Here is a 26,555-nt window from a genome sequence, read left to right on the forward strand (position 1 = left end):
AAGAGGTAGACGCCACCGTGGGAGCAGGGCCAGGGCGGGAGAGTGCTAGAGTCCTGTCTAGTCAAATTGTGTGGGATCAATTCCAATCTGTTACCTCCGAGGATGTGGACAGGCTGCTTGGACGAGTGAAACCAACCACCTGTCTCCATGATCCTTGCCCATCCTGGCTTATAAAAGCTAGCCGGGAAGGGCTGGGCGATGGGCTTCGTGGGGTGGTGAATGCTTCCCTCCATGAGGGAGCCTTCCCAGACCCGCTGAAAGAGGTGGTTATTAAACCGCTTCTTTAAAAACCATCTTTAGATGCGGCCACGATGGCCAACTATCGCCCAGTCTCAAATCTTCCATTCTTGGGCAAGGTGATTGAGCGAGTGGTTGCTGAACAACTCCAGGCACGCCTGGAAGAAGCGGACCATTTGGATCCCTTCCAGTCGGGATTCAGGCCTCATCACGGGACTGAAACTGCCTTGGTTGCACTGGTTGATGATCTCCGGCGGGCTAGGGACAAAGGTGAGAGCTGTTTCCTAGTTCTACTGGATCTCTCAGCGGCATTTGATACCATCGACCATAACATCCTTCTGGACCATCTTGAGGGGCTGGGAGCTGGGGGTACTGTCATACAGTGGTTCCGCTCCTTCCTCCTGGGCCGTGTTCAGAAAGTGGTGGTGGGGGATGAGTGTTCAGACCCCTGGGCTCTCATTTGTGGGGCGCCTCAGGGTTCTGTCCTCTCCCCCATGCTTTTCAACATCTACATGCAGCCGCTGGGAGAGATCATCAGGGGGTTTGGGCTGGGTGTTCATCAGTATGCAGATGATACCCAGCTCTACCTTGCTTTCAAATCAGAACCAGTGAAGGCGATGACGGTCCTGTGTGAGTGTCTGGAGGCAGTTGGAGGATGGATGGCGGCAAACAGATTGAGATTGAATCCTGACAAGACAGAAGTACTGTTTCTGGGGGACAGGAGACAGGCAGGTGTGGAGGATTCCCTGGTCCTGAATGGGGTAACTGTGCCCCTGAAGGACCAGGTGCGCAGCCTGGGAGTCATTTTGGACTCACAGCTGTCCATGGAGGCACAGGTTAAATCCGTGTCCAGGGCAGCTGTGTGCCAGCTCCATCTGGTATGTAGGCTGAGACCCTATCTGCCCGCGGACTGCCTCGCCAGAGTGGTGCATGTTCTGGTTATCTCCCGCTTGGACTACTGCAATGCGCTCTACGTGGGGCTACCTTTGAAGGTGACCCGGAAACTACAACTAATCCAGAATGCAGCAGCCAGACTGGTGACTGGGAGCGGCCGCCGAGACCATATAACACCGGTCTTGAAAGACCTACATTGGCTCCCAGTACGTTTCCGAGCACAATTGAAAAGTGTTGGTGCTGACCTTTAAAGCCCTAAACAGCCTCGGTCCAGTATACCTGAAGGAGTGTCTCCACCCCCATCGTTCTACCCGGACACTGAGGTCCAGCACCAAGGGCCTTCTGGCGGTTCCCTCACTGCGAGAAGCCAAGTTACAGGGAACCAGGCAGTGGGCCTTCTCGGTAGTGGCGCCTCCCTGTGGAATGCCCTCCCACCAGATGTCAAAGAGAACAACAACTACCAGACTTTTAGAAGACATCTGAAGGCAGCCCTGTTTAGGGAAGCTTTTAATGTTTGATGTATCACAATATTTTAATATTCTTTTGGAAGCCGCCCAGAGTGGCTGGGGAAACCCAGCCAGATGGGCGGGGTATAAATAATAAATTATTATTATTATTATTATTATTATTATTATTATTATTATTAATGAAGTATTTAGTGGTGCAGAGTGGCTACAATGACTTTCACATCTGAAGAAGGCCTCTCCTTTTCACAAGCTGAAACATCTGTGAGCAACCACCACCAGAACAGCAACAACAAAGTAAGACACAGGAAATGAAAAACAATTACATGGTATTAGAATAATTCAATTCCACCCAAGGGGGAAATAGAGATATGGGATAAATTACCAGGATTGGCATACAATATTGCATTCAAAGCGGTAAGAAACAGGTTTTGAGGAGTTACAAAAACAGAAGAAGAAAATCAACCCCTGCCTGGTGTGTAAATAAGGGACTTTCTTTTAAAACATTATAATCACATATTTTATGAGCCCAGGGAGAGGTTAATTAAGGCCAATGGAAACAAAAGTCAAGTGAGAAGGATTAGGGCTGCCACTATTCCCTCCCATACTCTTCTGAAAATTGGTGAAGAAATGGTGACAAAAAGGAGAGCAGTAGGTGGGTAAGATGAGAGGATGGGAAAGGCAAAAACCTGTTGTGTCACTAGAATCCTCAAGTTCTTCCTTCTTGCTAAGCCACTTTTCAGTGTAATCAAAGAAAGGCAGCATGGACTGAATGTTGCTTGAAAAAGAATACATACCTTTGTGTGTCTGCCTTAATACTGCTAGTCCCAAGTATTTGTGCTGGTAATATATTATGACAGTATGATTATTCTTCTGATAAATAATATGTAAACTTCAGTGTTGAACTGTCCATGAAGAGCTCTCAATAGATTAAGAGCTCCCAATACAGGTGCTCTTGGCACTCTCATTACAAACCTCTGCACCAGTATTGAGAGCCTCAGTACAGTGTTAGGAGTAGGTTGGCTTCAGTTGTCAAAACATCAGTAACTATCATCAGCAAGCAATTTCTGGACATGATCAGAAAACAATACTTTCTTTAGTTCCTTGTGTTTATTAATGGTTTATTGATCATTTTCACAGGGCAAACAAGACATCTAGCAACATTACTCCTCTAAGCAGTCCCTCCACAGCTCCTCATCCACCCAGATATAACCCACCATTAGTCCTTTTGGTCATTTGGATGTGTTGTGACACATAACTTTGTTGCCTTGAATGCACGTCACATTTGCAAGATGTTTGGTACAAAAATGTGACGATACTCTGAAATCGCATAACAGAGAGCCTACAGCTGAGTTTATAGCATTGGATTTGTAATTTGGAAAGGAGATTATGAATTATAGTAGGGTCAGTTTACCCATAACTAAACCGAGCAGCCATTTGTAATATTTCTATTCAGTTCCACCGTGTCAATGTGAAATTTCAGTGATAAGAATTTGAACAATGGACATGGACCCATCTCAGTTTCTGTCGCCCTTATCTGGGCTGTTTTCAAGAGTGGCTTGAGGGAACATGCTACACATGAACCACTGAAACTAAGCTCTGTATACTGCCTGAAGGGTGGATCACCTTGAATCAGAGGTGAGGTCCAGGAGCATAACAAACAAGGCTGGCTGTATCTAGTGCAGCTAGAAGAATTGGTGTATAAATAGACTACCTCCTTACATATTCCAATTGATGGGTATTTTAGTTGCATCTTATAGAAGCCAAACATTCTTTGGCTGTGGGGAACTCTTGGTAACTTTTAAATAGATTCTTTAACTAAAGCTATTGCATTTTGCCCGTAGAATCTAGCACACAGAGGCCCAATTCATGTCTCTTCACAGAACCTAACAGCTGGTATAATACAAAGCATAATTATAAAAACTATTTATTTAATGCATTTTCCCACTTCTGGTTCAGCCTAGTATGTTGCAGGTTTTCCCACACTACAGTACTGAAGTCTCTTCCTTGCCATTGGTTTCCTTGACTGAGCCCATCTGTTGTAGTTGGCCAAATAGTAAGAGAGAGAGAGAGAGAGAGAGAGAGAGAGAGAGAGAGAGAGAGAGAGAATTTGTTGTCATATCCTGGATAGCCAAACATAAAACCAACTCATTCTCTACAATCCATTAAATAAATTTTGAAGGGAAGCCTCACTTACACCTATTTCCATGTGTCAAGAGAAATGTTTATACGGTTTAAGGTGCTCATTAAAGTTCCCAAGGTATGTTCAGTAATTAGGGCTACTACCCTGTTAAATACATCTTGGTTGATTAATCAATTAAGTCTGCACTCCTAAGCATGCTTACCAGGGTGTAAGTTCTGTTTAGCTCAAAGTGGATTCCTTCAGGGTAAGCATGATTACAGTTGGTGTTCAAACTTGCACATAAATACAACAAACAATGCATACATCTTTTGCTTTAAGATAATGAACATCTTTACTATAGCAGCCAAAAAGGAGGCAAGACCTCAAATCAGTGCAGAAATAACTAGGAAATCTTAATGTTGTTGTTGTTGTTTTGTTGTTTAGTCATTTAGCCGTGTCCGACTCTTCATGACCCCATGGACCAGAGCACGCCAGGCACTTCTGTCTTCCACTGCCTCCTGCAGTCTGGTCAAACTCATGCTGGTAGCTTCGAGAACACTATCCAACCATCTTGTCCTCTGTAGTCCCCTTCTCCTTGTGCCCTCCATCTTTCCCAACATCAGGGTCTTTTCCAGGGAGTCTTCTCTTCTCATGAGGTGGCCAAAGTATTGGAGCCTCAGCTTCAGGACCTGTCCTTCCAGTGAGCACTCAGGGCTGATTTCCTTAAGAATGGATAGGTCTGATCTTGCCGTCCACGTGGCTGCTGTCACCATCTGCAGTGATCATGCAGTTTCGTGGCTGCTGTCACCATCTGCAGTGATCATGGAGCCCAAGAAAGTAAGCAGGAACCGGCAAGCCACTCCAGTATCCCTGCCAAGAAAACTCCGTGGACAAAGACAACAGGAAATCTAAATAGAATGTATAAAATGGCCAGCACATTTTGGTTTACGTTTGCTTCAGGGGGTTGAACTAATCACCCTAGGGGTTCCTTCCAGCTCTACAGTTCTATGATTCTATGAAAATAATACTTGCTGAGGACGTTGAGAGGGCATCAAGTCATATTATTTTGGCCCTTTAAAAGTTGTAAAGTAAAAAAGAAAGCACTCGGCATTTTATCCCTTCCACTGACGTGTTCTACATAAGGAAGTAAGGAAAGCTTACTGGTTCAGGCCAACAGCCCACATAGCCCAGCATCCTGCTCTGACAGTGGCCAACCAAATTCCTATGGGAAGTGTGAAAGCAGGTCTAGAGTGCCACAGCATTCTCCTCACTTGCCAGCAATGGCCATTCGGAAGTATACCACCCTAGCAGTGAATGTAGAGCATAACCATTGTGGCTTATAGCTATTTATAGCCTTGGGTAAAGGTAAAGGGACCCCTGACCGTTAGGTCCAGTCATGACCGACTCTGGGGTTGCGGTGCTCATCTCGCTTTACTGGCCGAGGGAGCTGGCGTACAGCTTCCGGGTCATGTGGCCAGCATGACTAAGCCGCTTCTGGCGAACCAGAGCAGCAAACGGAAATGCCGTTTACCTTCCCACCGGAGTGGTACCTATTTATCTACTTGCACTTTGACACGCTTTCGAGCTGCTAGGTTGGCAGGAGCAGGGACCGAGCAATGGGAGCTCACCCTGTCGCAGGGATTCAAACTGCCAACCTTCTGATCGGCAAGTCCTAGGCTCTGTGGTTTAGACCACAGCACCACCCACGTCCCTTATTTATAGCCTTATCTTCCATTAATTTGTCTAATTCTCTCTTAAAACCATCTAATTTGGTTATCATTGCTTCTTCATATGGGAATGAATTCCATAGTTTAACTGGATGGTGTGCAGAAATGCTTTCTTTTTACTTACATGTTTTATCCCTGGTTTGAAGCCTTCTTATTTTCTCACTTATGTTATGGTTCTCTCTCTTTCTCTTGCTCGGTCATCTTAGAAAAGACCTGCTCTCCTGTGTGTGAGAGGAGAGGTTTAATGAATCAGTTCCTCAATAAACACTGCAGTTCTGTACAAGATTTCGCCACCCAATTTTGGGCATTTTCCGCTTTGCACAGCACCTCCCTGAGACACAAGACTGTTACAGCAACAGCCAAGGCGACATTTTTCCACCTTTGCCGCATCAAGCAGTTGGTCCCTTACCTTTCCCGCCCTGACCTGGACACAGTGATCCATGTGACAGTCACCTCCAGGCTTGACTACTGTAATTCGCTCTACGCGGGGCTGCAACATCCTAGTGGTCCCGGGCCCTAAGGAAGTTAGATTAGCTTCAACCAGAGCCAGGGCCTTTTCAACACAGGCTCCGGACTGGTGTAACGCTCTGCCTCATGAGACCAGGGCCCTGCAGGATCTGATTTCTTTCCGCAGGGCCTGTAAGACAGAGTTGTTCCTCCTGGCCTTTGGCTTGGAGCCAGTTTGATTCCCTTCCCCTTTTTTCTTTTTTCTTTTTCCTTTCTCCTCCTGTGAAGAGGCTGCATTTTAATATTTTAATGTTTCAATATTTTAATGTTGTATTTTAATCTTGTTTTTAAGTTGTATTCATTCAGCTTGTTTTTATTATTGCTTGTTAGCCGCCCTGAGCCTGGCCATGGCTGGGGAGGGTGGGGTATAAATAAAAATTATTATTATTATTATTATTATTATTATTATTATTATTATTATTAGTGGAATTGCGGGACATTCTTGTCCTTCAGCCCAGGCAACAAAATGTTTTGGTAGGCATAGGCATCCTAAACAGATGCCTATGAGGTTCTCTCTAAACCAACTGTCATGCCTAATAGCTACTGATAAACATATCTCTGTTAATTTTGCCACATGAAGAATTCTGCATGAGTTGAGTGGAGGGAATAGCACAAAAGCTACTGGGTGGGGGACAGTGGCTGGCCAATTGCCTCTATTATTAACTTAAGCAAGCATTTCTCAGAATTGCAGGAAATTCTAACATGATGTTCTCACAACTGGTAAATGACTTCATCTGATACAAATTAAACTGAAAGGCATACTTAGAAAGCCCAGTCAGCTTAAATTATACGATTGTCGGATACAGATAATGAAGTGCAGGTTTCCTTCCCATGATGTACGCTATAGGCAATGAGCATGGAAAAAGAAAGAGAGGCATCTTTGATTACAATACACAGCTACTGTTAAACCATAACCTGACTACCTGGGATTCATTTCCAACAATAGCTGCCTGGCTGTTTCAAACTTTCTACTTTGCCCTGATGCTATTAAAAAACATTCTGGGGCCAGCTGCCAATAGCAATGAAATGGGACTAATTGTATCTTTATCTCATGCATAATTAATTAAAAAATATTGAGCTTCTAATTCTGCTCCCAGTGGAGCCAGTTGCTGCGTTGCCATTCAAGGGAAACTGACTCATGCTCTCAACGTTTCAATTATATCTTCCTAAGCCTTCAGTTCAGAAAGGAATGGAAAGCTTCTTGTATTGTTGTTTGGCCAAGTCAAAGTAGTGTTACATGTTCAAGCACTTGCAATACTTTTTTCGTCCACAGGCCTGCATAACTGCTTGCATCTACTGTAGAAATTTTACTTATCCAAGCCTTTGCTACAGAGTTTACCTCCAATGCCTGGGTTGTCTGGAGTGGGGGGTGGCAAACTACTTGTGAGATTAACTGCATGATGACCAGGTCCACTGGCTTTGTTGTTTTTCATTTGGTTAATAGCTGTACACAACTCTCCCAGATTTGGAGATACTGCAAGCTCAACTCTAAGTTGTTTTTGTGGAATTTGTGAGAGGACCTCAGCAGCTACAATAGGATCATCACCCTGATCCTACACTTTGTCAAAGGGAAAATCTCCACAGGAGTAGAAATCATATATTGAACAGATGGAAAGCTCTTTAATCTGAGTAGGCTGAAAGCAAAGGGTAAGGTTACCATAACTTCTGACATAGAGCTTCATTATGCTGATGACAACACAGTGTGTGCATAGTCAGAGGATGACCTCCAAACCATCCTAAATACCTTCACAGAAACTTACACAAAGCTTGGTCAATCGCTCAACATCCAAAAAACCCAAGTGTTGCACCAACAAGCACAAAACAACCCTTCTGCAGTGCCACAAATCCAACTTAATGGTGTAATGTTGGAATGTGTTCACTTCTCCTACCTGGGCAGTTATCTTTCCGCAAGGGTCAGCATTGATGCCAAAATCCAGCACTGCCTGAGCTCTGCGAGTGCAGCTTTCTCCTGAATGAAGTGCAGTGTTTGAGGACTGGAACATTCACAGGGAAACCAAAATGCTTGTTTAGAAAGCTATTATACTACCAGCCTTACTGTATGCTTGTGAAACATGGACCACTTATAATAGCCATCTCCAACTTCTCGAAAGATTCCATCAATGGTGTCTCTGAAAATTTTTACACATCACTTGGGAAGACAGATGAACTAATGCCAGTATACTGGAAGGAGGAAAGATCATCAGTGTTGAAGCAATGATTCTTCAACATCAACTTCGTTGGACTGGTCATGTTGTGTGGATGCCTGATTATTGTCTTCCAAAGCAACTATTCTATCCCAAACTTTAAAATGGAAAGCGTAATGCTGGTGGTCAACAAAAGAGGTTTAAAGACTCTCTCGAGGCAAATCATTTAAAAAAATGTAGTAAGAACACCAACAACTGGGAAACACTTGCCTGTGAGCACTCCAGTTGGAGAACAGCCTTTACCAAAGGTGTCATGGACTGTGAAGATGCTCAAACTCAGGATGAAAGGGAGAAAAGTGCTAAGAGGAAGGCACATTTTGCAAACCCTCACCGTGATCAACTCCTACCCAGAAACCTATGTCCCCACTGTGGAAGGATGTGTGGATCCAAAATCGGCCTCCACAGTCACTTATGGACCCACTGTTCATGGAAAACAATCTTACTCAGTCACGAGTGATCACCAAAGGTGAAGAAGAAAGTCCAATAAAAGAATATTAGTGTTATTTGATTATCAAGAATAGTTCCAGATTTGTCAGGCTTGTGGTGAGAGTTGTCTTAGAAATGATGCTCCATTGTATATGTAATAAATCAAATCATATTAAAAGTGTCAAAATCTCAAATTATGCATAATTTTCTCCATTATTGCTACATTCCAAAGTGAGTAGTACCAAGTGTCCAGCATAAGATTTTGGAACTTGGGAGCTAATTGAGACCTGGGAGATTCAATAATAATGGAAATCAGCAAGAAAATCCAACATTTTCCAAGATGGATAAATTATGATTGCTTTCTTCTCTGGAGCTAGTGCCCTAGATCAGTTGGACACCTGAACTATTGGGAATAAAAAATACAGACCTGCAGACACTTTCTAAGGCCAAGCTAAAGACTACCATTTGCTTTTCACAGGGAAGATGATGGGGGGGGAGGGAGGGAGGGAGAGAGAGAGACAGGACATAGGGGCTACAGTTCTTAAACCAAAACATTTTATTGCCATACTGAGCTGCGAAAGTGTAGAGAAACATAAACCTTGGGTATCTGTCAATGCTAGATAATATATACTAAGCATCTGCCCAGGATAACATTTCACAGTGTGTTTGGGGTTTCATCCCATGTGTCCATTTGTCATTATTGTCCATTTCAGAGCTGGTGGCAGGTTGTTACATAGCATGATGCTATTCCTGTAGTCTCTTTCCTTATTCCTAGGGTTAGGCGCGGTCTTTCCTCATTGCTTTTTAATGGAAAGTCTTTTATCATTTCTGGTAATGTGAGCAATTATCTGCTCCTTCATATTTTTGATACTGGAAGACAGTGATTATTTTCCCCTGACAGTTTTTCTTTGGTCAGATTTTCTTCGCAATCTTCTCCATTTGTTGTATCTTTTCCAATAATCAAATACAATCCCCATGCTTGTTTAAACATTCCTCGAAGAGTCTTCCCCGGTTTATCATATATTTTATCTACTCATTTTGTAAGTTGATATCTTAGTATTCTGTGCTTAAATATGATTTTTCAAAGATATTTATCATTCCAACAACAACAGCAACAAAACACATTCATAAGTAGTATTCACTGAGATGGTCCAAAATCTTAATACTGAGGTAGAGAACCTGTGATCTTTCAAGTGTTGCTAAACTACCAACCTTGTCATTCCTGACAGGTGATAGTGGTTGGGACTGAAGGGAGTGCAGGACAGCAATATCTTTTCTGGAAGGTCATAGGTTCCCTACCCCCACACTAACATCTGAAAATCCATATCCATAAGGCCAGTTGACACAAAGCAACTAGAGCAAGGGGCTGGTTTACAAGCTAACCCAGCTTTGCATGATGAAAGGGCACCTAATGGAAACTTGTTAGGTGCTCATGTTATGTGAAGGCCTGCATGCATTATGAAATGATGAGTTCAGTTTTGCTCTCCTGATGAGTTCAGTTTTGCTCTCTGAGAGTCAGTGTGGTATAGTGGTTAAGAGCGGTGGACTCGTAATCTGGTGAACCGGGTTTGATTCCCCTCACCTCCACATGCAGCTGCTGGGTGACCTTGAGCTAGTCACACTTCTCTGAAGTCTCTCAGCCCCACTCACCTCACAGAGTGTTTGTTGTGGGGGAGGAAGGGAAAGGAGAATGTTAGCCACTTTGAGACTCCTTCGGGTAGTGATAAAGCGGGATATCAAATCCAAACTCTTCTTCTATATGGAGAGGAAAGGCTTATATTTAAATGTATACAAAGTCTGTTTATATTAACTGTAGTGTTTACTCCTGTACCAAAAGGTCTGCTGTTGTAAAATTGAAAGCATCTCAGCACTGTATATTATGCGCCCAATGGAATTTTGTGATGGGAGGTTGTTATCACAGCAAACATATACAGATCTATATGTTCATTCCATGTGACAGTGTATGAAGCTTGTCTTCCAATACACATATAGACCTCCATATACAAAACTGCAGCAGCAAACCAAGGCATAAAATAGGTTTTCTTAAAAAAAAACAACACAGGGGAAAAAACTTTGGCATTCATGTCAGTGATTTTGTTAATGGGATCTCAGAGAGATCCTTTTATCTCCCTTCAGCATCAAATAAATCTATTTTGCTAAAAGAACTCCTGAAAAGAACTGGCCGTGATTTTACAAGACCCCCACATGGGTGTGGGGTTTTTATTTTGTAGTTCCTTGGTGTGCGTTTTCTTTCAGGTGCAAGCAAGGCTTAAGATGTGCCGAGGACATCATTTGAAGCTGAAATGCAAAGAAAAGAAAAGAAAAGGAAGCCAACAACTGTAGTTGCGTAGTGTCAAATTCCTGCCTCTGACTACATAACATATTTCCTTTCCACAGGAGGTAGTTATGACAAATTAGAAGTCTGAAAATTTTCTGATGGTGTAAAGGCTCCAGCTGTCACTGGGGAGATAGTGATCAGATTTCATAGCTGCATGGTCCCACGGCGCCTCTAAGAGTTCCATATGGTCATCCAAATGTTACAACTGAAGCCCACAAAACAATCCTAGGATGACTTTTTACTTACAGAAGATAAAACTCGTGTTCAATGAACTTAATAAACAAATTGCTCTTCATTGGTTCACTGAAAATCAGAACCTTAGGAGCCACTGTACAACTGTTCCTTTCTTTGAATATGGAGCAGAACTGACCAGGTTGGCTCTAACTTCTCTCTCTCCCTCCTTTTGCACAACTTACATAAGGGAGCGTGGGCTTTTTAAGTGGCTGTGCTATGAATAATTAAGGTGTGTATATGTATGTGGTGATAAACAGCAATTCCTCAAGCCACTTCCCTTTTAGTTTAGGGTTTTTTTCCCCTGAATACACCCCTCTTAAATTCTTAATGCCATCACAGTGGACGGTGACTCTTTCGTTCATGTCAAAGACGTCAGCATCAGCCTTGCACAATAACAAATGACAGATGAATAATTTATTGATCCTTAAATGGCCGTGTCCTTGGATGTATTTCTTATAACTAATTTGCTTAGAGACACATCTGGCTCATGGAGATAGCATCTGTTTTAAAGAAGGTCAGTATTATATTTTAAAATTAAAGGCAGAAGAACATAATCTTTTATTTGTTATGCTTCCCTGCTCCTCTACCCTAGGAACTCGGTTAATTCTCATTCAGTTCTGCCTACTTATTTTTTATAATACCAAATCAAAAGATGTGCAATCTGTTGTTCAATCTTGAGACCATAATAAAGAAGCCCATTAAAGATGTGCTTGCAATGAATGAATACTTGTTAGGTAAAGGGGGGGTGGGGGTGGCCATAATGAGCTTTAGGTAGATGCATTTTAAAGTGCTGAGAAATATCAAAGTATTGGTATATTCAAGGTGGGTGCCCTAACACAAATATCAAATATTTGAATTTTTATTTAATATGTTTTGAATGAGTGACCTCTAACCTATGTCATACTTTGGGTTGACTCATTGACAGAAATGGATTTCACTACAAGTCCATTGACTTCCAGGGGTTTATTTTAAAGATGACTTATGTTGGATATCACCCAAAGTTGTGGCTGGGGCTTTTTAGAAGGATCTTTGTCTACCAAAAGCTTTCTTACCCATGATAGCTAATCCAAGACCCATATTCAGCAGCAGTGGGCTTCTCAATCCCTAATGCCAGAGACAAACAACAGAGCATTCTGGCTGGAACCCTATTAGTAATGCTTGTTTTATTCCTGCCTTGTTCCAGGTGCTCGAATATTGGTTCCCTCTTATAAAATAAATGGGAAACCTGGGATAGAAATTATAATTCTTTACACATTATCTGCAATGTAATCCTATGCATGATTAAGCCCCAGGGTGTCCAATAGTCCTTACTTCCTTGTAAGCATGTAGCACATTCCTTAAAATAGCTACATATACATTTTGTTTTGTTAATATTCCCACATTTGGTCAGCAATACCAATATGTTGCAGTCTTATTATCTTTCCCATATTTTAAAGGACAAACCGGGGCTTTTTCTCTTCCTCCCCCTTCTCTATTGCCAACCATTCTGGCTCATTCCAAACAGAGCTTGACAGAGAAATCTTATTTCAATTTAATCCTAATTATATATTATCTCAGATGTTTCCAACACAACTTAACTACTATTTACTACCCATGCAAACTTTGTATTTAATGTCGGGAGACAGTGTAATTTTTTAACCCTCTGTGCCGAGTAAGAAAGCACCTCTCAAATTCATGGTTCACCTTGCAGCACTCATAAAAACATTGAATTATTCGAGGATTAATGGAGGTGGTTCACAATTAGGCTGAAGTATGATCTGATGTCATCATCTCAGTATGATGATATACATTTTGATGCCAAAGCACCTGTTGTTTTGGAAGGAAGCAGCTGATATCATTATCTACTCAGCCAGACAGTCCTGTTTCCCGCTGCTTAAAAAATTATCCTAAGGGTTACCTAAGTTGGGGTAATACAGCATGAACTTTTCCTTACTCGGGACAGGAACATAAAGACTTTACAAACAATCTACAGAGGCAAATATATATATATATATATATATATATATATATATATATATATATATATATAAAATAATCTCCATTGATACCTTCCATATTCAGTAAGTTGTTATTTCTTTCCTTCCTTCCTTCCTGTTTTGTTTTGTTTTGAACAACACATAAATTATGTGAGTTGGGTATAAAAATCCTACATCTCTTTCCCCTTCCATATAGAATAGCCATATCAAAAAAAGTAATCTTTGAACAACAGTCTCTGCTACAGTATGTCTGCTGACTGCAATGATATTACTCTGGTGTAAATAGTCCAAAGACTGTGCTTTCATTCTTCCTGCAGGGATTTCTCTCTATAGATGTGAATTTGTAACACTTTGGACACAGTGGACTGATTTGGATGTCAGAAGAAAGTATGTTTTTTCACCATTTTCACTGGGGTTACAGCACACAAAAGCCCACCCCCCAAAGCTTCTGCTATTGCCTGCTCAGTCACAGTAGGTTCACTGGATAAATTTAATAAATGACATGCTATGTTTATAACTTTGTGCCTGCTCATGGTCTGTGTACAACATCAGGATTTCATTGTATAATTTGCATGGATATGTTCTGGTAATCCCAAAATATCCTGTGTCTTTACAGTCATGGGAAAGATGTTAGGAGACGCAGGAAGGTCATTATAAATGATACATTTCCAACATATACGTATTCCTGCCTTACAAACAAAGTATCTCACATCCAATAAATTAGATGCAATTTGGGCCTGCTGTAATTTCATATGTTATGCATAGCATTTTGATTTTCTGGTCTCTGCTGAAATATTCAAGCAAGCCTTTTTAGAAAATAGATAAGTATGAAGCTCAGAAATCTAATATTTGGACATTTCTAACCTCCTCACCACCTCTCATGCATACCTCCACATCTGAATACCTCAGGCACTCAGATTTCTTTCCCCTATTAAATAAAGTAGGAGTCATGTAGGAAAAAAAGAGAACAGAATTTAGAAAGATAGCAGAGATGATCTCTGGGGAAATAAAACGTTTCAGAAATGCTGATGCTCCCAGCAGTTTGCCGAATCCCCATCTCAGGGGATGGCAACAAAAAATATTGAATCACTACCATACAAATAATAAGGATAACTCAGTTGTCTACAGTGGGCTTGCATTTCCGTAGCATTTGCAGCAATGGAACTGATTTTACTCAGAGTGTGTGCTGTAGACTTAAGCTAGGATCACAACATTTCACTTCCCCAGGATATCCTGGGACTGATAGTTCTCTAAAGGAAGTCAAGAGTCAGCAACCTCATCAAACTAACATTCCTGGGCAAGTGACTATGACCTGAGCTCTACTCACTCAGTACCCTCCACACATAGGTCTAATGCATGGAGGGTAGAGTGGGACTATACACCTTGTGCCCCATTACTTATAATTCCATGCCTGGCCAGCTCTGCTGTTCTCTAAGATGTCTGATGGCTGGACTCATGAATGATCCTCTATGTCAGTGGTTTTCACCCTCGGATGCCTTGAATGATGGTCAGGGATGCCATGGGTAACACTGGCCTCTGTCCCTCTTTCTTTCCCTCCCTCCTCTGATGCCTTCTCATGTCTCTAACTCCCAAAGGCTTATGTGGTTGTTTGTTGCCCTAGCTACAAGCTCCCCAGGGACGCGGGTGGCACTGTGGGTTAAACCACAAAGCCTAGGGCTTGCCGATCAGAAGGTCAGCAGTTCAAATCCCCGCGACAGGGGGGGGGGAGCTCCCATTGCTTGGTCCCTGCTCCTGCCAACCTAGCAGTTTGAAAGCACAAAGTGCAAGTAGATAAATGGGGACCGCTCCGGCGGGAAGGTAAATGGTGTTCCCGTGCGCAGCTCTAGTTTGCCAGAAGCAGCTTAGTCATGCTGGCCGCATGACCCGGAAACTGTACGCCGGTTCCCTCAGCCAATAAAGCGAGATGAGCGCCACAACCCCAGAGTTGTCCGTGACTGGATCTAATGGTCAGGGGTTCCATTACCTTACAAGCTCCCCAGGTGAATGGTGTCTCTGGGGCTGGTCAGCAGGTGCTGGTTGCCAGGAGCTGAGGTGGCCTCGGAGTAAGCAAGCAAGTGGGCGAGGGAGCCCAGCCAGCCAGTCTGCCAGCCTTTGCTGTTGGGAATGGACCGACAAGTCCCAGGCCCCTGTGAGGCAGTGTGAGGAGGCACCACTCTTTGGGGTGAAGGGGGCAGCAGCAGCGACTGCCTGGAGGACTCCCAAGGAGAGCAGAGAGGAGAGGAAGCTGAGCGAACTCTCCACAAGGGAGGGTGTTGGAAAAGGGTGAGAGGTTACCAGCTCTGCAAACAAAGGGTGACATAACTGGGCTCCTGAGCCCCTCAAAGAATGTAGGCACAAAGAATGGTCAAGGGAGCTGTGGACTCAAAAAGGTTGGAAACCTCTGCTCTGTGTGCTCCAGATCTCAGTGCTGTGCAATCCAAGTTTCTGACTGTATGGAGAAGCTTGTGTGAGGATAACTGGCTCCTACTTCAGAACATAAGAAAAGCGCTTCTAGATCAGTCCAAAAGCCTATCTAATCCAGCATCCATCTACATACTTTTGCCTTTGACCTCACATACATTTTGATCCTGACCCCATCCATTACTGGCGTGTGCCCACTGAAATGTTACCCATGTGGGAATGTGGTCCTCAGCCTAAAAAATGGTCTAATCCATATTATTGCTACCATATAAATTATAATTAGTTACTAAATTAATTTTGTAATTAATTACAGAGTGGCCCAATGCAACTAGCTGTAAGAATGTGGGATAATTTCTATACAGAAAGCTACCAGTTCTATCACTGACCAGTTCCAAGAAGAAAATTGGGGTTATACTTCCCCATTCCTGGCTTCAAAGATACAATTTGAACTTGCAAAAAAAAAAAGAAAAAAGAAGATATTTCATGCAATCTTTCCATTTCACTTCTGAGTATCAAATTCTGCTATACTATGGACAAACTAGCACTCTTCTCCACCTCCCCAAAAACCAAAAACCTGTCTGAGAGCCTGCAGTTTGGGGTAATTTGGTGAATAGTTCCTTGCTATTGTCCTCCCACTGAGCACTGTTTGTGCCATTTGAGGCTACTCTTAAGGCTACTGGAGTATGTGAAAAAGCAGTACAATTGATGTGTGTTTAACTGAAGTACCTTCCAAAATCCCACATTCTTGCAGATTATTCTGACAGAAATCTGAGTCCGCATTTACACACGGGGCCTGGATTGTGGACTAGACTAGCAAATTCCTGGGTGGGAAATCAAATTACACAATAAGCCAAATGCTCGAAGCTAATAAAACATGAGCCAGTTAGATTACTTAAGCTAAAGGAAGCTTTTTCAAAAAATGTATTTAAAATATTTTTGTGCTGCTGCTTTTAACATGGTGGTGGTGATCCACCCAAGGCAGCACACAATTAAAATACAAAAATAAAGGCATTAAAAGCCAGTGCAAAATAAACCAGATACATCCATCCCCAAAATTCCCAAACACGGTGCATAATTACAAATGAACACCATCAACAGAATGTATTTTGTGATTTACTTTTCTGCATTCAAAGTTTAAAAGGGTATTAGTTGTGATTATACATTTCACCTAACAGCCCAGTCTTATGCATGTCTACTCAGACTCACATCCCATTACATGAAATGGGCCTTACTCCAAGAAAAGTGGGTGTTAAGTTGCAGCCTATGAACCTAACATTTTGCTTTGTGGGCATGGCAAGTCCTGTATAATTGTTTTAGTACTCCTGTTTTATGTCCTCTATTTTAATTCTTTCATTATGCTTGGAGTGGGCAGTTGAAGCAGAAAAAATACAGGTAAGCTGATACCCTTTCATTGCCTTAAGTCTCACTAGTCCGTGTGTAGAAACTATTTTCCTAAGACCAATTCTGTGCAGCTCATAAGCTCAAATGAACCAAAGTTTCAGCTAATAAAAAGCTCATGTTGTATCATGTTTTTGGAAATGTATTATTCTTCAGCATACAGATTTTGTTGTTGAAGCCTGCTTCAGTGTGCAATAAGAGTGGTCTGATGGCAAACACAAGGTCTTAAAAATTTTATTTATCTTTTTAGCTATGCGTGAAAATTGCAAAGTGAATAAAAACTCACTTCTCCTAGACCACAAGTAACCACCACCCTGAACAAATGCTTCAACACCTATCTAGTTATAATGCAACATGTATTGTTTCGGTACACAATACAGATGTTTTCTGTTATTATATGGAGAGGATGTAATGATGGTTAAGTATGTGTTTGCCCTATAGTCTCGGCATGAAATCATTATGTTTAACTTTCCTGATTATTTCTTCACTGAAAGTGAGGATGTTGCTTAACTCTGATTCCTTTCGATGAGAGGCCATTGAAAAGACTCTTCTGGAGATGGAAGAACTCACTTTGGATTGGATAGCCTTTATTCTTTAAAATATAAGGAAACCAATCAGGTCAAACACACATTACTAGTGGTTGCAGGAGATGAGAGAAAATGGGAGAGGTGGAAGGTAGAAGAGATATTTCAAGCAGTCTAACCTGGTTAAAAAGAACCTTCTTATTTCATCTTCATTATACGAATTTTCAAATTATCAGAGAAGTGTGAGGTTCAAATTTGCCCCTCCTTATTCATTCAAATGGGTTCCTGCAAATTAATTAGCTTCATTTCTTTAAAAATAAATAAATCTCAGGGTGGCATGCAAGAAAATATCAGAACAAAAATACACTGAAACCCTCAAATATACTGTACTACTTTTTTAAAATGCAAAAATAAGTCGATAGAAGTCATCACTAAAAGCTGGGTAATTTTTTAAAAATGAACATTGACACATGGCAAAACTTTTCTCCCCAATTGCATAACTAGACTCTTAAAACATCAGAACATCCTAGCCAATAGCAATCTGTAATCCTTAGGCTCAAAGTAAGTCAACAATTAGCAGCCTCAGACGTTCCCCAAGGCTCCCTCAACCATCCATTTTGTTCAAATTGTTCCAGAAATTTGTCTTGAAAAGTGTTGGAAGAATACTACTTATTGAAAACCGCAAAGTCAAATGGAACATCATTTTTGTCCCCTGGGAATTTGAAGCCAAGATATTGATAACTTTACTTGGGAAAGCTGGGCATATTTGCATGAAACAACAATCCTACTGTGAAAATGCAGTATTTATATAAGGGAATAATATTTAACTGTATATGAATTTTTAAAAAGAGATCTGACCTTGGAGCACAATAAACTGCCTTCAGGTCGAGCTATTTGTCCATCTAGCCCCAGTAAAGTCTCCTCTGACTGGCAGTCGCTCTCAAAGGTCCCAACTGAAGCCGGCCATATTGCTAGAAACTGTCCTCTCCCTTTAGGCGGAACATAGGACACAGGAAGCTAGACTAGGGTTGCCATATTTCAAATAGTGAAAATCCGGACAGAAAAGTTGTTGAACTTTTACCTTTTTTCAGTTCGGGCAAGATTCTTTCCAAATTCTACCCAGAGACACCTGGGATTGAATTTGGGACCTTTTGCATGCAAAGCATGTCCTCTGCTCTTGAGCTTTAGCCCTTCCCGGGTTGTATAGATGTACAGGTTTGGTGCCAGAAGAAAAAGACAAGTCGAGGTACAGAAGTGAGCAGAAGGTGGTCCTGCTCAGCTAGGAGACCCACAGGGCATCTTGCTGAGGGATCTGGACTTTGCACAGCCTCCACAGCAGCCATTTGTGAAGGTCTATGAGCAGCGATCTGCTTCCACATGTGGATCACACACGCCTGCTTTTTTAAAAACAAAAACAAAGCCATCCTTGTTGAAAACAGGTAATGCGTTGTTAACTATTCACACTCATGCATCTTCACATGAACTCCTATGGCTAACATCTCTCTTAAATACCCCACAAGCATCATTATGAATAACTTTTACACCACCATATTCAGAGGAGAAGAGATGCTCCCACTGCTCCCAGTTGTGTTAGGGCCGGACCCATTGTCTGTCTAGATAATTTGAAATGAGATTGGACAAAGCAATTCAGCATAGACTCTAGGGTGTAATTTCACATTAATGAGGAGCCTAGAAAAGATTGCCCTCCCAGCCGTTTTTATCACTAATTTCTTCAGTTCTATGGACAAAGCATGCCTTTTATTGGACGTGGAGAATATAGTAATAGAATTTGTTCTGCATTTCAAAGACGACTAATGTGCCAATTTTTCCCTCTTTTTAGAATAATACATTTCAACTCAACGTATTAATGGCCAGCTTTCACATTCCCTTATTTATAATGGAAAGGTCTTTAAAGGCTATAATGCAAAATAATTGTTAGGCTTTGGCCTTAAGCATATATTGCAGAGCATGAATTCCTCACAATCAAAGAGGATTTTATATTTATTATTATATATATATGGGGTTTTCTTAAGGATCTCTGGAGAAAAAAGAAACTTAACCATCTGAGAAAACCTCAGGCGCACGTGTAGTGCCATCACTGCCAAAAAACCGTGTGGCTTACAAAACAAGCCAGCTGCTCCTCCCGGAAGGATTTCATCTATAATATTTTGAACCGTGTGACAGCCTATCACAACTCATGTTTTGCCTTAAGGTGTATGGCACTGGCAGAGCAAACAACCAGTAAGAAAGGAGAACAGAAAACGTTGATTTCTAATGCAATGCAGGGAGGACTTTTATCTTTTTATCCCCTGGATTTGAAAATAGCTTTTATTTTACCTGCAGTCAATGGGCACAGATGGTACTAGTAGAGTATTCTGCCATAATACACATATTAATTTTCTGCACACATCGCTACCCGAGTGCATTTTTTTCTCCTGTTGAGTCTTTGGTGCCACTCATGTTTGTGCCTTGACATAGATTTGAAAATTAGGTCTGTAATTGACAGTTTCAGTGTAAATGTTGAAGTTGCCATTCCTATATAGAAATCAATTGAATTTACTTCAAAGTAAGTGAATCTTGCAGGAAGGGATCAATGGGTGTCCTCAATCCAACAATTTCCTTCTGACGAGATCTAGCTCCCAAATACAGGAGCTGAGAATCACTGGTGATAGGATTTGCAAAATCAGAAACTTAGATTTTACAAGAATCAGCAGTGACAAAATTAGGGAAGAAAGATCCCACAAGACAGAAGGAGGAAAACCCCTGGACCATTTTTTTAGGGCCACATGCCAGCGGTGTGTGGGATCGGGGATAAAAATGGATGTCAAGGCTGGAGTCAGATGCAGGTCAAAACAAAGAGGTAGAGTGAGTTGTCAGTGAAGTTAACTCTTTATATTCAGTGAAATGGCATGCAACTCAGCAACACTTCCCAGCAGGTCTTGCCCCTATAGAGCAGTTGCCAGGACTGAAGGTCCCTGCCCTCCAACCCTCCTAAGGCTCTTCCTCTCCTGGACGTTTCCTCAGCAGTCTCAAACTGCCCCTGTGCACCTCTGGTCTCTGTTCTGCCTTCCTCATTAGGGATGCCAGCAGAGAGGGAAGCTTGTCACAACTGGAGGGGGAGACTCCTGAGATGCTCCAGCATTCTCTTGACCCACCCACCCCCCTTCTGCTTCTGCCTTGGAGTCTGAACTGCTCCCTCTCACAGGTTCCTGCTGATCGCTAAACGCTATTGTCCCTTCAGTATCCTGCATCTCTTCCCAAGCTTCCCCCTCTGACCTCTCCTCAGTGTCCCACCACTAATGCCCAGGTTCTGCGCCTCCTCCTCCCTTCCTCCCTTGGAGTTGGCCTGGTTGGTGCTTCCCACCACTCCTCATCGTCCAGCCAGTCCCTGACAGTGGAGCGATGAATAGAAAAGTATAGTACAGTAGGGTAGTTTCTTCTCTCTCTCCCTCTCTCTCCTGTAGCTTCCTTCCAGACAAGAAAGAAGTGTTAATACAGTTCAAGGACACGTTTCATCCAGGCAAAAACACATGGAGCACAAAGCAGGGCTAGTGAAGGAAATAGTTTGGGGACAGGGCGGTGTGAGGAGAATTGTGAGGGCCAGATAAAGATGCCCGAAGGGCCACATTTGGTACCTGGTCCTGAGAGTCTCCACTTCTGTCACAAGAGGTTCAGTGCTATTAGATACAGTATAAGCTAACCAAGCTATAGCTTGAGGCCCCCCAAAAAATTTAAAGGGAAAAAATTGGATGTATATTTCCAAAATATAAAATAAAAAACAAATAAAATAAAACCTACATACAGCAACAGGGGCAAACGGCTTTAGATACCTATTAGGTCCATAAATTACCATATAGCATATATTCAACACACAAAAACAACAATTTGTTGTTGACAAAGGACAGGTGGACAGCTGGACATATAAAGGGCCCCATTACCTTCAGTAGCTTAGGGCCTCATCAAACCTAAATCCGGCCCTGATTAGATACCTGACTATTTACACATATCTAAACTGAATTAGTGTCAAGAGCAGTGAAGGAATACCTTGCCTTTAAAACCTTTTGGAGATCTTGGAGATCATTCAGGAGCAAACTATACCCTACGTTAATCAATGATTTGCCCTTAAGTGCAACCTTTTTTTCTTTCTTTTACAAATTCCAAAGTGGGATGTATGTTCTAACCTAGGAAGGTTTAATCCCTTACCGAAGCTCCTGTTGTTTTCACCCAAACACAATAATGATTCATGAAAGAAAATACTGCACATAAAGAAAATACACATGATAAATGTAGGACGTAGTTTGGCCCTAAACCTCATCTCCCTGCCCACTCCATTGCTAATCACTCTCAAAATGAAGATAATAAAGAAGTAAACCCATGGGACGGGTACTCCCATTGAAGTTAATGGGAGTTGTTTCTCTCATGCAAATAGCTGGCAGAAAACCCCCAATCCAAATTGGGATCACGGGGAGTCTCACCCCACTCCTGCACTTAAGGGATTTATGTAATGTGTAGTTCGGCCTTCTGCCTCCTCTCCCCATCTGCCCCACCATCACCAATTATTCTCGAAATGAACATTACTCAGCTTCCCCTTGGAAATCTACCTTCTTTAAGCGAACAAAGAAAAAGATACAGTGACCAATTTGTGTTCTTTCATGCATCTATATTTCTACCTATGTCCTGCTGGTTCAGTCTGATCTGTCCCAGTGATGGGGCCTGCACCACAGCCATTGGCCAAATAGGCAGGCAAGCTGCGATCCATTTCCCATGCCTGGGTGAAGCTGAAAAAGGTTCACCCAAGCCTGGGATAACTTCTTGCCTCCAGCATGACCGCCTGATCGGGGGGGAGGGGGGCATTGTCACCATCCTGCAATGGCGCCCAACCTGGTTGTAAGCGTCATTGCACAACAGATGAACATGTACGAACCGTTTTTCAAAATTTTCTTCTCTTCTTTCTCTATGTTTCCACCTTTATGTTTCCCTTATTTTTATTCAATTGTTGTTGTCGTTTAGTCGTTTAGTCGTGTTTAGTCGTGACCCCATGGACCAGAGCATGCCAGGCACTCCTGTCTTCCACTGCCTCCCCCAGTTTAGTCAAACTCATGTTAGTAGCTTCGATAACACTGTCCAACCATCTCGTCCTCTGTCGTCCCCTTCTCCTTGTGCCCTCCATCTTTCCCAATATCAGGGTCTTTTCCAGGGAGTCTTCTCTTCTCATGAGGTGGCCAAAATATCGGAGCCTCAGCTTCAGGATCTGTCCTTCCAGTGAGCACTCAGGGCTGATTTCCTTCAGAATGGATAGGTTCGATCTTCTTGCAGTCCATGGGACTCTCAAGAGCCTCCTCCAGCACCATAATTCAAAAGCAATTTTTATTCAATACCCCCCCAATTGTACCTGAGGCTACTACCACCCCCCTGGATTGTTCAAGCGACCCCCAGGAGGTGGTATCACCCACTTTGAGAAACAGTATCTTTTTATACCAGTTTCTCCATTTCTTTCCTCCTTTATTAATACCCCCCACAGGACTGCTGGAAAATAAAATACCATTAGGAATTTTTCAGTGTATGTATATATAATAATTGGAGACCTTACTGGATTGAGACTGAGGGTTCTTCATGCATTGCTCCTTCCACTGAAGGCTTGGCCCCATGGTATATCCACAGGCACAATCGTAGTGGCACAAGGGTGTTTGTTATTTGCGTTTTCCATGCAGCAGCTGAGGCCTTTTGGGGGGTCATAATTCATTAGCCCTAAAAGCTATATCAAGTGTTGCAATTGCTATGCATTGCAGACGCAAGCCTATAATATACCTAGTTTGGAAAGAGAAAAATAATACATTAGGCACTTGTGATATCTTTATGTATAAGTTTGGGAATCATTAAATAGCTGTCATTCTTTCTTCCTCCTCGGCATCAATTACTCCACTCTGGTTTTACTTACTCTACTCTGTATAATGAGTCCCTAGAGCATGTTTCATTGCGGGAGAATGAACACATTCTTCAGTTGCGGTCAGTGGGATGTGGTTAATTTGAAATCACTTAAACTATTATATCTGTCAAGCGTGGTTATTTTATTTTCAATTCACATCAGTGTTTTAGTATGCATGTCGGTTACTGGGTCAAACTGCCAGATTAATTTCAAAGTATTTGATGGGAATGCTCTTTATCACTGTCTTTAGACTCCTGTTGAAACTTAATACAAATGTATTACAAGATACATTTGAAGAATTCTACCTGGAACTATTGTATTTATGAGCAAACAAGGAAAAAAAGCTGCATAAATGAAATCTAAATTTTTATTCACTTTAGACATACCCTTTAACAGGGTTTACCTAGATACCTATAATGAAATACAGAGGCTAAAATATTAATGAATGAGAAATATGACCGATTGCTGCTCAGAATGCTGTAACACATAGTCCAGCAGTCGTTCAACTTTGTGTTTTGACTACATTGGGTATTGTCATATACCCTGAATTTGCCCTCCAGATTAGCCCAATGTGAGACTTTCTGAGCCCAATTTTTGCACCTTACAGTAAACATATTTCCAGATGGCAATTAGGTGGTGGATCCTGCCGTTGTTTTCAGCTTCTTTCTGCGAAAACCTAGAGCAAACTAATCACCTGCCCACCATCTGATTGCTACCTTGTTGCATGATTAGTGAATTCGCACAGCATGAAATTGGTCTCTGATAGTCCAAAGTGGTGAAAAGACACATCATCACAAAATCAGCCTTCAATAATCACAGAGCCGCTGGTGGCCAAAAGCACTTGGTATTGTTGTTTTGTTGTTTTGCTTTTTTAAAAAAAACACCTAACTTTGCAGGTCTTCCTTCGCTAGGTAACAGTGGCTAACATGGTAGACTAAACAATCTGGCTAGATTTGGGACCCCCTCCAAAATACCTGTGACTGTGCACCCACTTACCAAAAATGTGGTGTTGTTGGGTCTCACCTATGTGAGGAGTAAAGCATTCCATGGTGTTTCCTGCTTGGCAGGGGGTTGGACTCGATGGCCCTTGTGGTCTCTTCCAACTCTATGATTCTATGATAGTGTAGGCTGCAGACACCTTGCTGAAGCTTAGCACGTTTGGGTTGATGAATACCTGGACTCTCAGTTTTGCCACAGAGGACCACAAATCTATGCTTTCCTCACAGGGGCCTGAGCTCTGAAGTACAAGAAAGGTTTGGCATGGCTATACAGTGGTACCTCAGGTTACATATGCTTCAGGTTACATACCCTTCAGGTTACAGACTCCGCTAATCCAGAAATAGTACCTCGGGTTAAGAACTTTGCTTCAGGATGAGAACAGAAATCATGCTCCGGTGGCACGGTGGCAGCAGGAGGCCCCATTAGCTAAAGTGGTGCTTCAGGTTAAGAACCGTTTCAGGTTAAGAATGTACCTTCAAAACGAATGAAGTACTTAACCTGAGGTACCACTGTATATTTAAGATGCAGAGCAAAAGTGACATCATTGCATCAACATTATCTAACACAATTTGTCCTGTGAGAAGGAATGCAAGAGAGAGATAGAGAGGGAGGGACGTAGGTGAAGGCAGTACACCAGATGCCTGCTTCTGTTCTAGTTGAACTTTCCCTTTGTTGACTAAGGACCACCTGGCACCAGCTGCTCTGTGAGAAAGATCAGATGATCTAACTCTGGCTCTAGTGCAACTGGTTCCTTTTTCATTTTCATTTTTTAATTTCAGCATATGCTCTTGGCAAGATAGAGATCTACTGTACTAAATCAGGCATAGGCAAACTCGGCCTTCCAGATCTTTTGGGACTACAACTCCCATCATCCCTGACCACTGGTCCTGTTAGCTAGGAATGATGGGAGTTGTAGTCCCAAAACATCTGGAGGGCTGAGTTTGCCTATGCCTGTACTAAATCATCACCAAATGGAAACTTGTCTCCAGAAGCTAAAAAAATGGAAACTTCTCTCCGTCTCAAAATAGAAGCTTTTCTCTTGACGTTAGCCTTGGTGAGTGATTTTTATTGGGACTGCAATGAGAGGAGTGTTAAACCCATTCTCCACTCTGAATGCAGTGCTGCATTTATGGTGCCTACTGCCCCTGGACAGAAGAGATTTGTCGTCCCTGTTCTAAAGAAAAACTATTTAGTCAGATGTAAGTCCCAATAAGCTAAGTAGGGCTGATGCTCTATTGAGACTGTGCAGTGTGAAATCCCATACAAATTAATTTAAGGGTGTGTGGGCTTACTCCCAGGTAGGTACGCCTAGGATTGCAGCCTTAAATATTAAGTGAACAAATTGATGAGGGATAGAGATAGATAAGATAGATATAAAGACAGATGATTGATAGATGATAGATATGCTCACATGTGTATTCTTCCATGTAGAAGGGGTGCATCTTGCTCACTGCCACTCTCTAGATTATGATTATTATTTTAAAAATAATAATCCAATCTCTCCTGCAATTGTGTAATCTGGAGATCAGGATTGTGGGAGCATGTAAGGAGGAACATAAATCAAAATTCCATTTGTCGTGTGCCTAGGTACTGAAAACTACAACTCAAATACTGTAGCTAAATTCAGTAACCTGTAAGCACAAACCGGTGTTACCCTGTTGTTTTTTAAAGTCCTATTCTGCAAATTCCCAGAACCTGGGACTGAAAACCGCTAGAAGTTAAAGGCACTGAAATGCTGGCTTCCCTGTTATTAATGAGGTGTTCCTGTGAAGAATGAAAGGAACCACCAACAGCCCTTTCATTAGTACGGGGGTGAACATATTACATTAATAAATTACGTTGCTGCATTATGCAGCTGCTGCATCGTCAGATTACAGCAGTATGCTTTACTGCAAACCCATTAACTCTAAATCCACTTGGGTTAGAGTGATGGTATGATCCAAAGTTAAACTGCCGACATATTATATAAGCCTGTGAATAATCAGGGACATGCTCTTTAGATGGGATTATATGTTTAGATGCCTTATCAAAATTACTGAACTGTTCCATTTCTGCAAATCACCCAGAATATGTCATCTTGTGAAAAATATTTTTATCCCCCTTCCCCCCCCCAAAAAAAAACAGTAACTCAGCATTAGCCATAAAAATACAAAATGTG

General features: G+C 42.1%; 1 long non-coding RNA gene across 2 annotated transcripts in view; it reads right to left on the reverse strand.

The window, feature by feature from the left end:
* Window positions 1-4,492: 4,492 nt before the first annotated feature.
* LOC310707485 overlaps window positions 4,493-26,555 on the reverse strand; it is a 225,672-nt gene continuing 203,609 nt past the window's right edge. For both annotated transcript variants that reach the window (XR_014526499.1, XR_014526500.1), the window contains 2 exons: window positions 5,569-5,665; window positions 4,493-4,599 (listed from right to left, as the gene is read on the reverse strand). This is a non-coding gene — a long non-coding RNA (uncharacterized lncRNA). The remainder of the gene's footprint in view (window positions 4,600-5,568; window positions 5,666-26,555) is intronic.

The sequence above is a fragment of the Podarcis liolepis genome, assembly GCF_965112155.1.
Source record: "Podarcis liolepis genome assembly, chromosome: 5".
Lineage (NCBI taxonomy): Eukaryota > Metazoa > Chordata > Lepidosauria > Squamata > Lacertidae > Podarcis > Podarcis liolepis.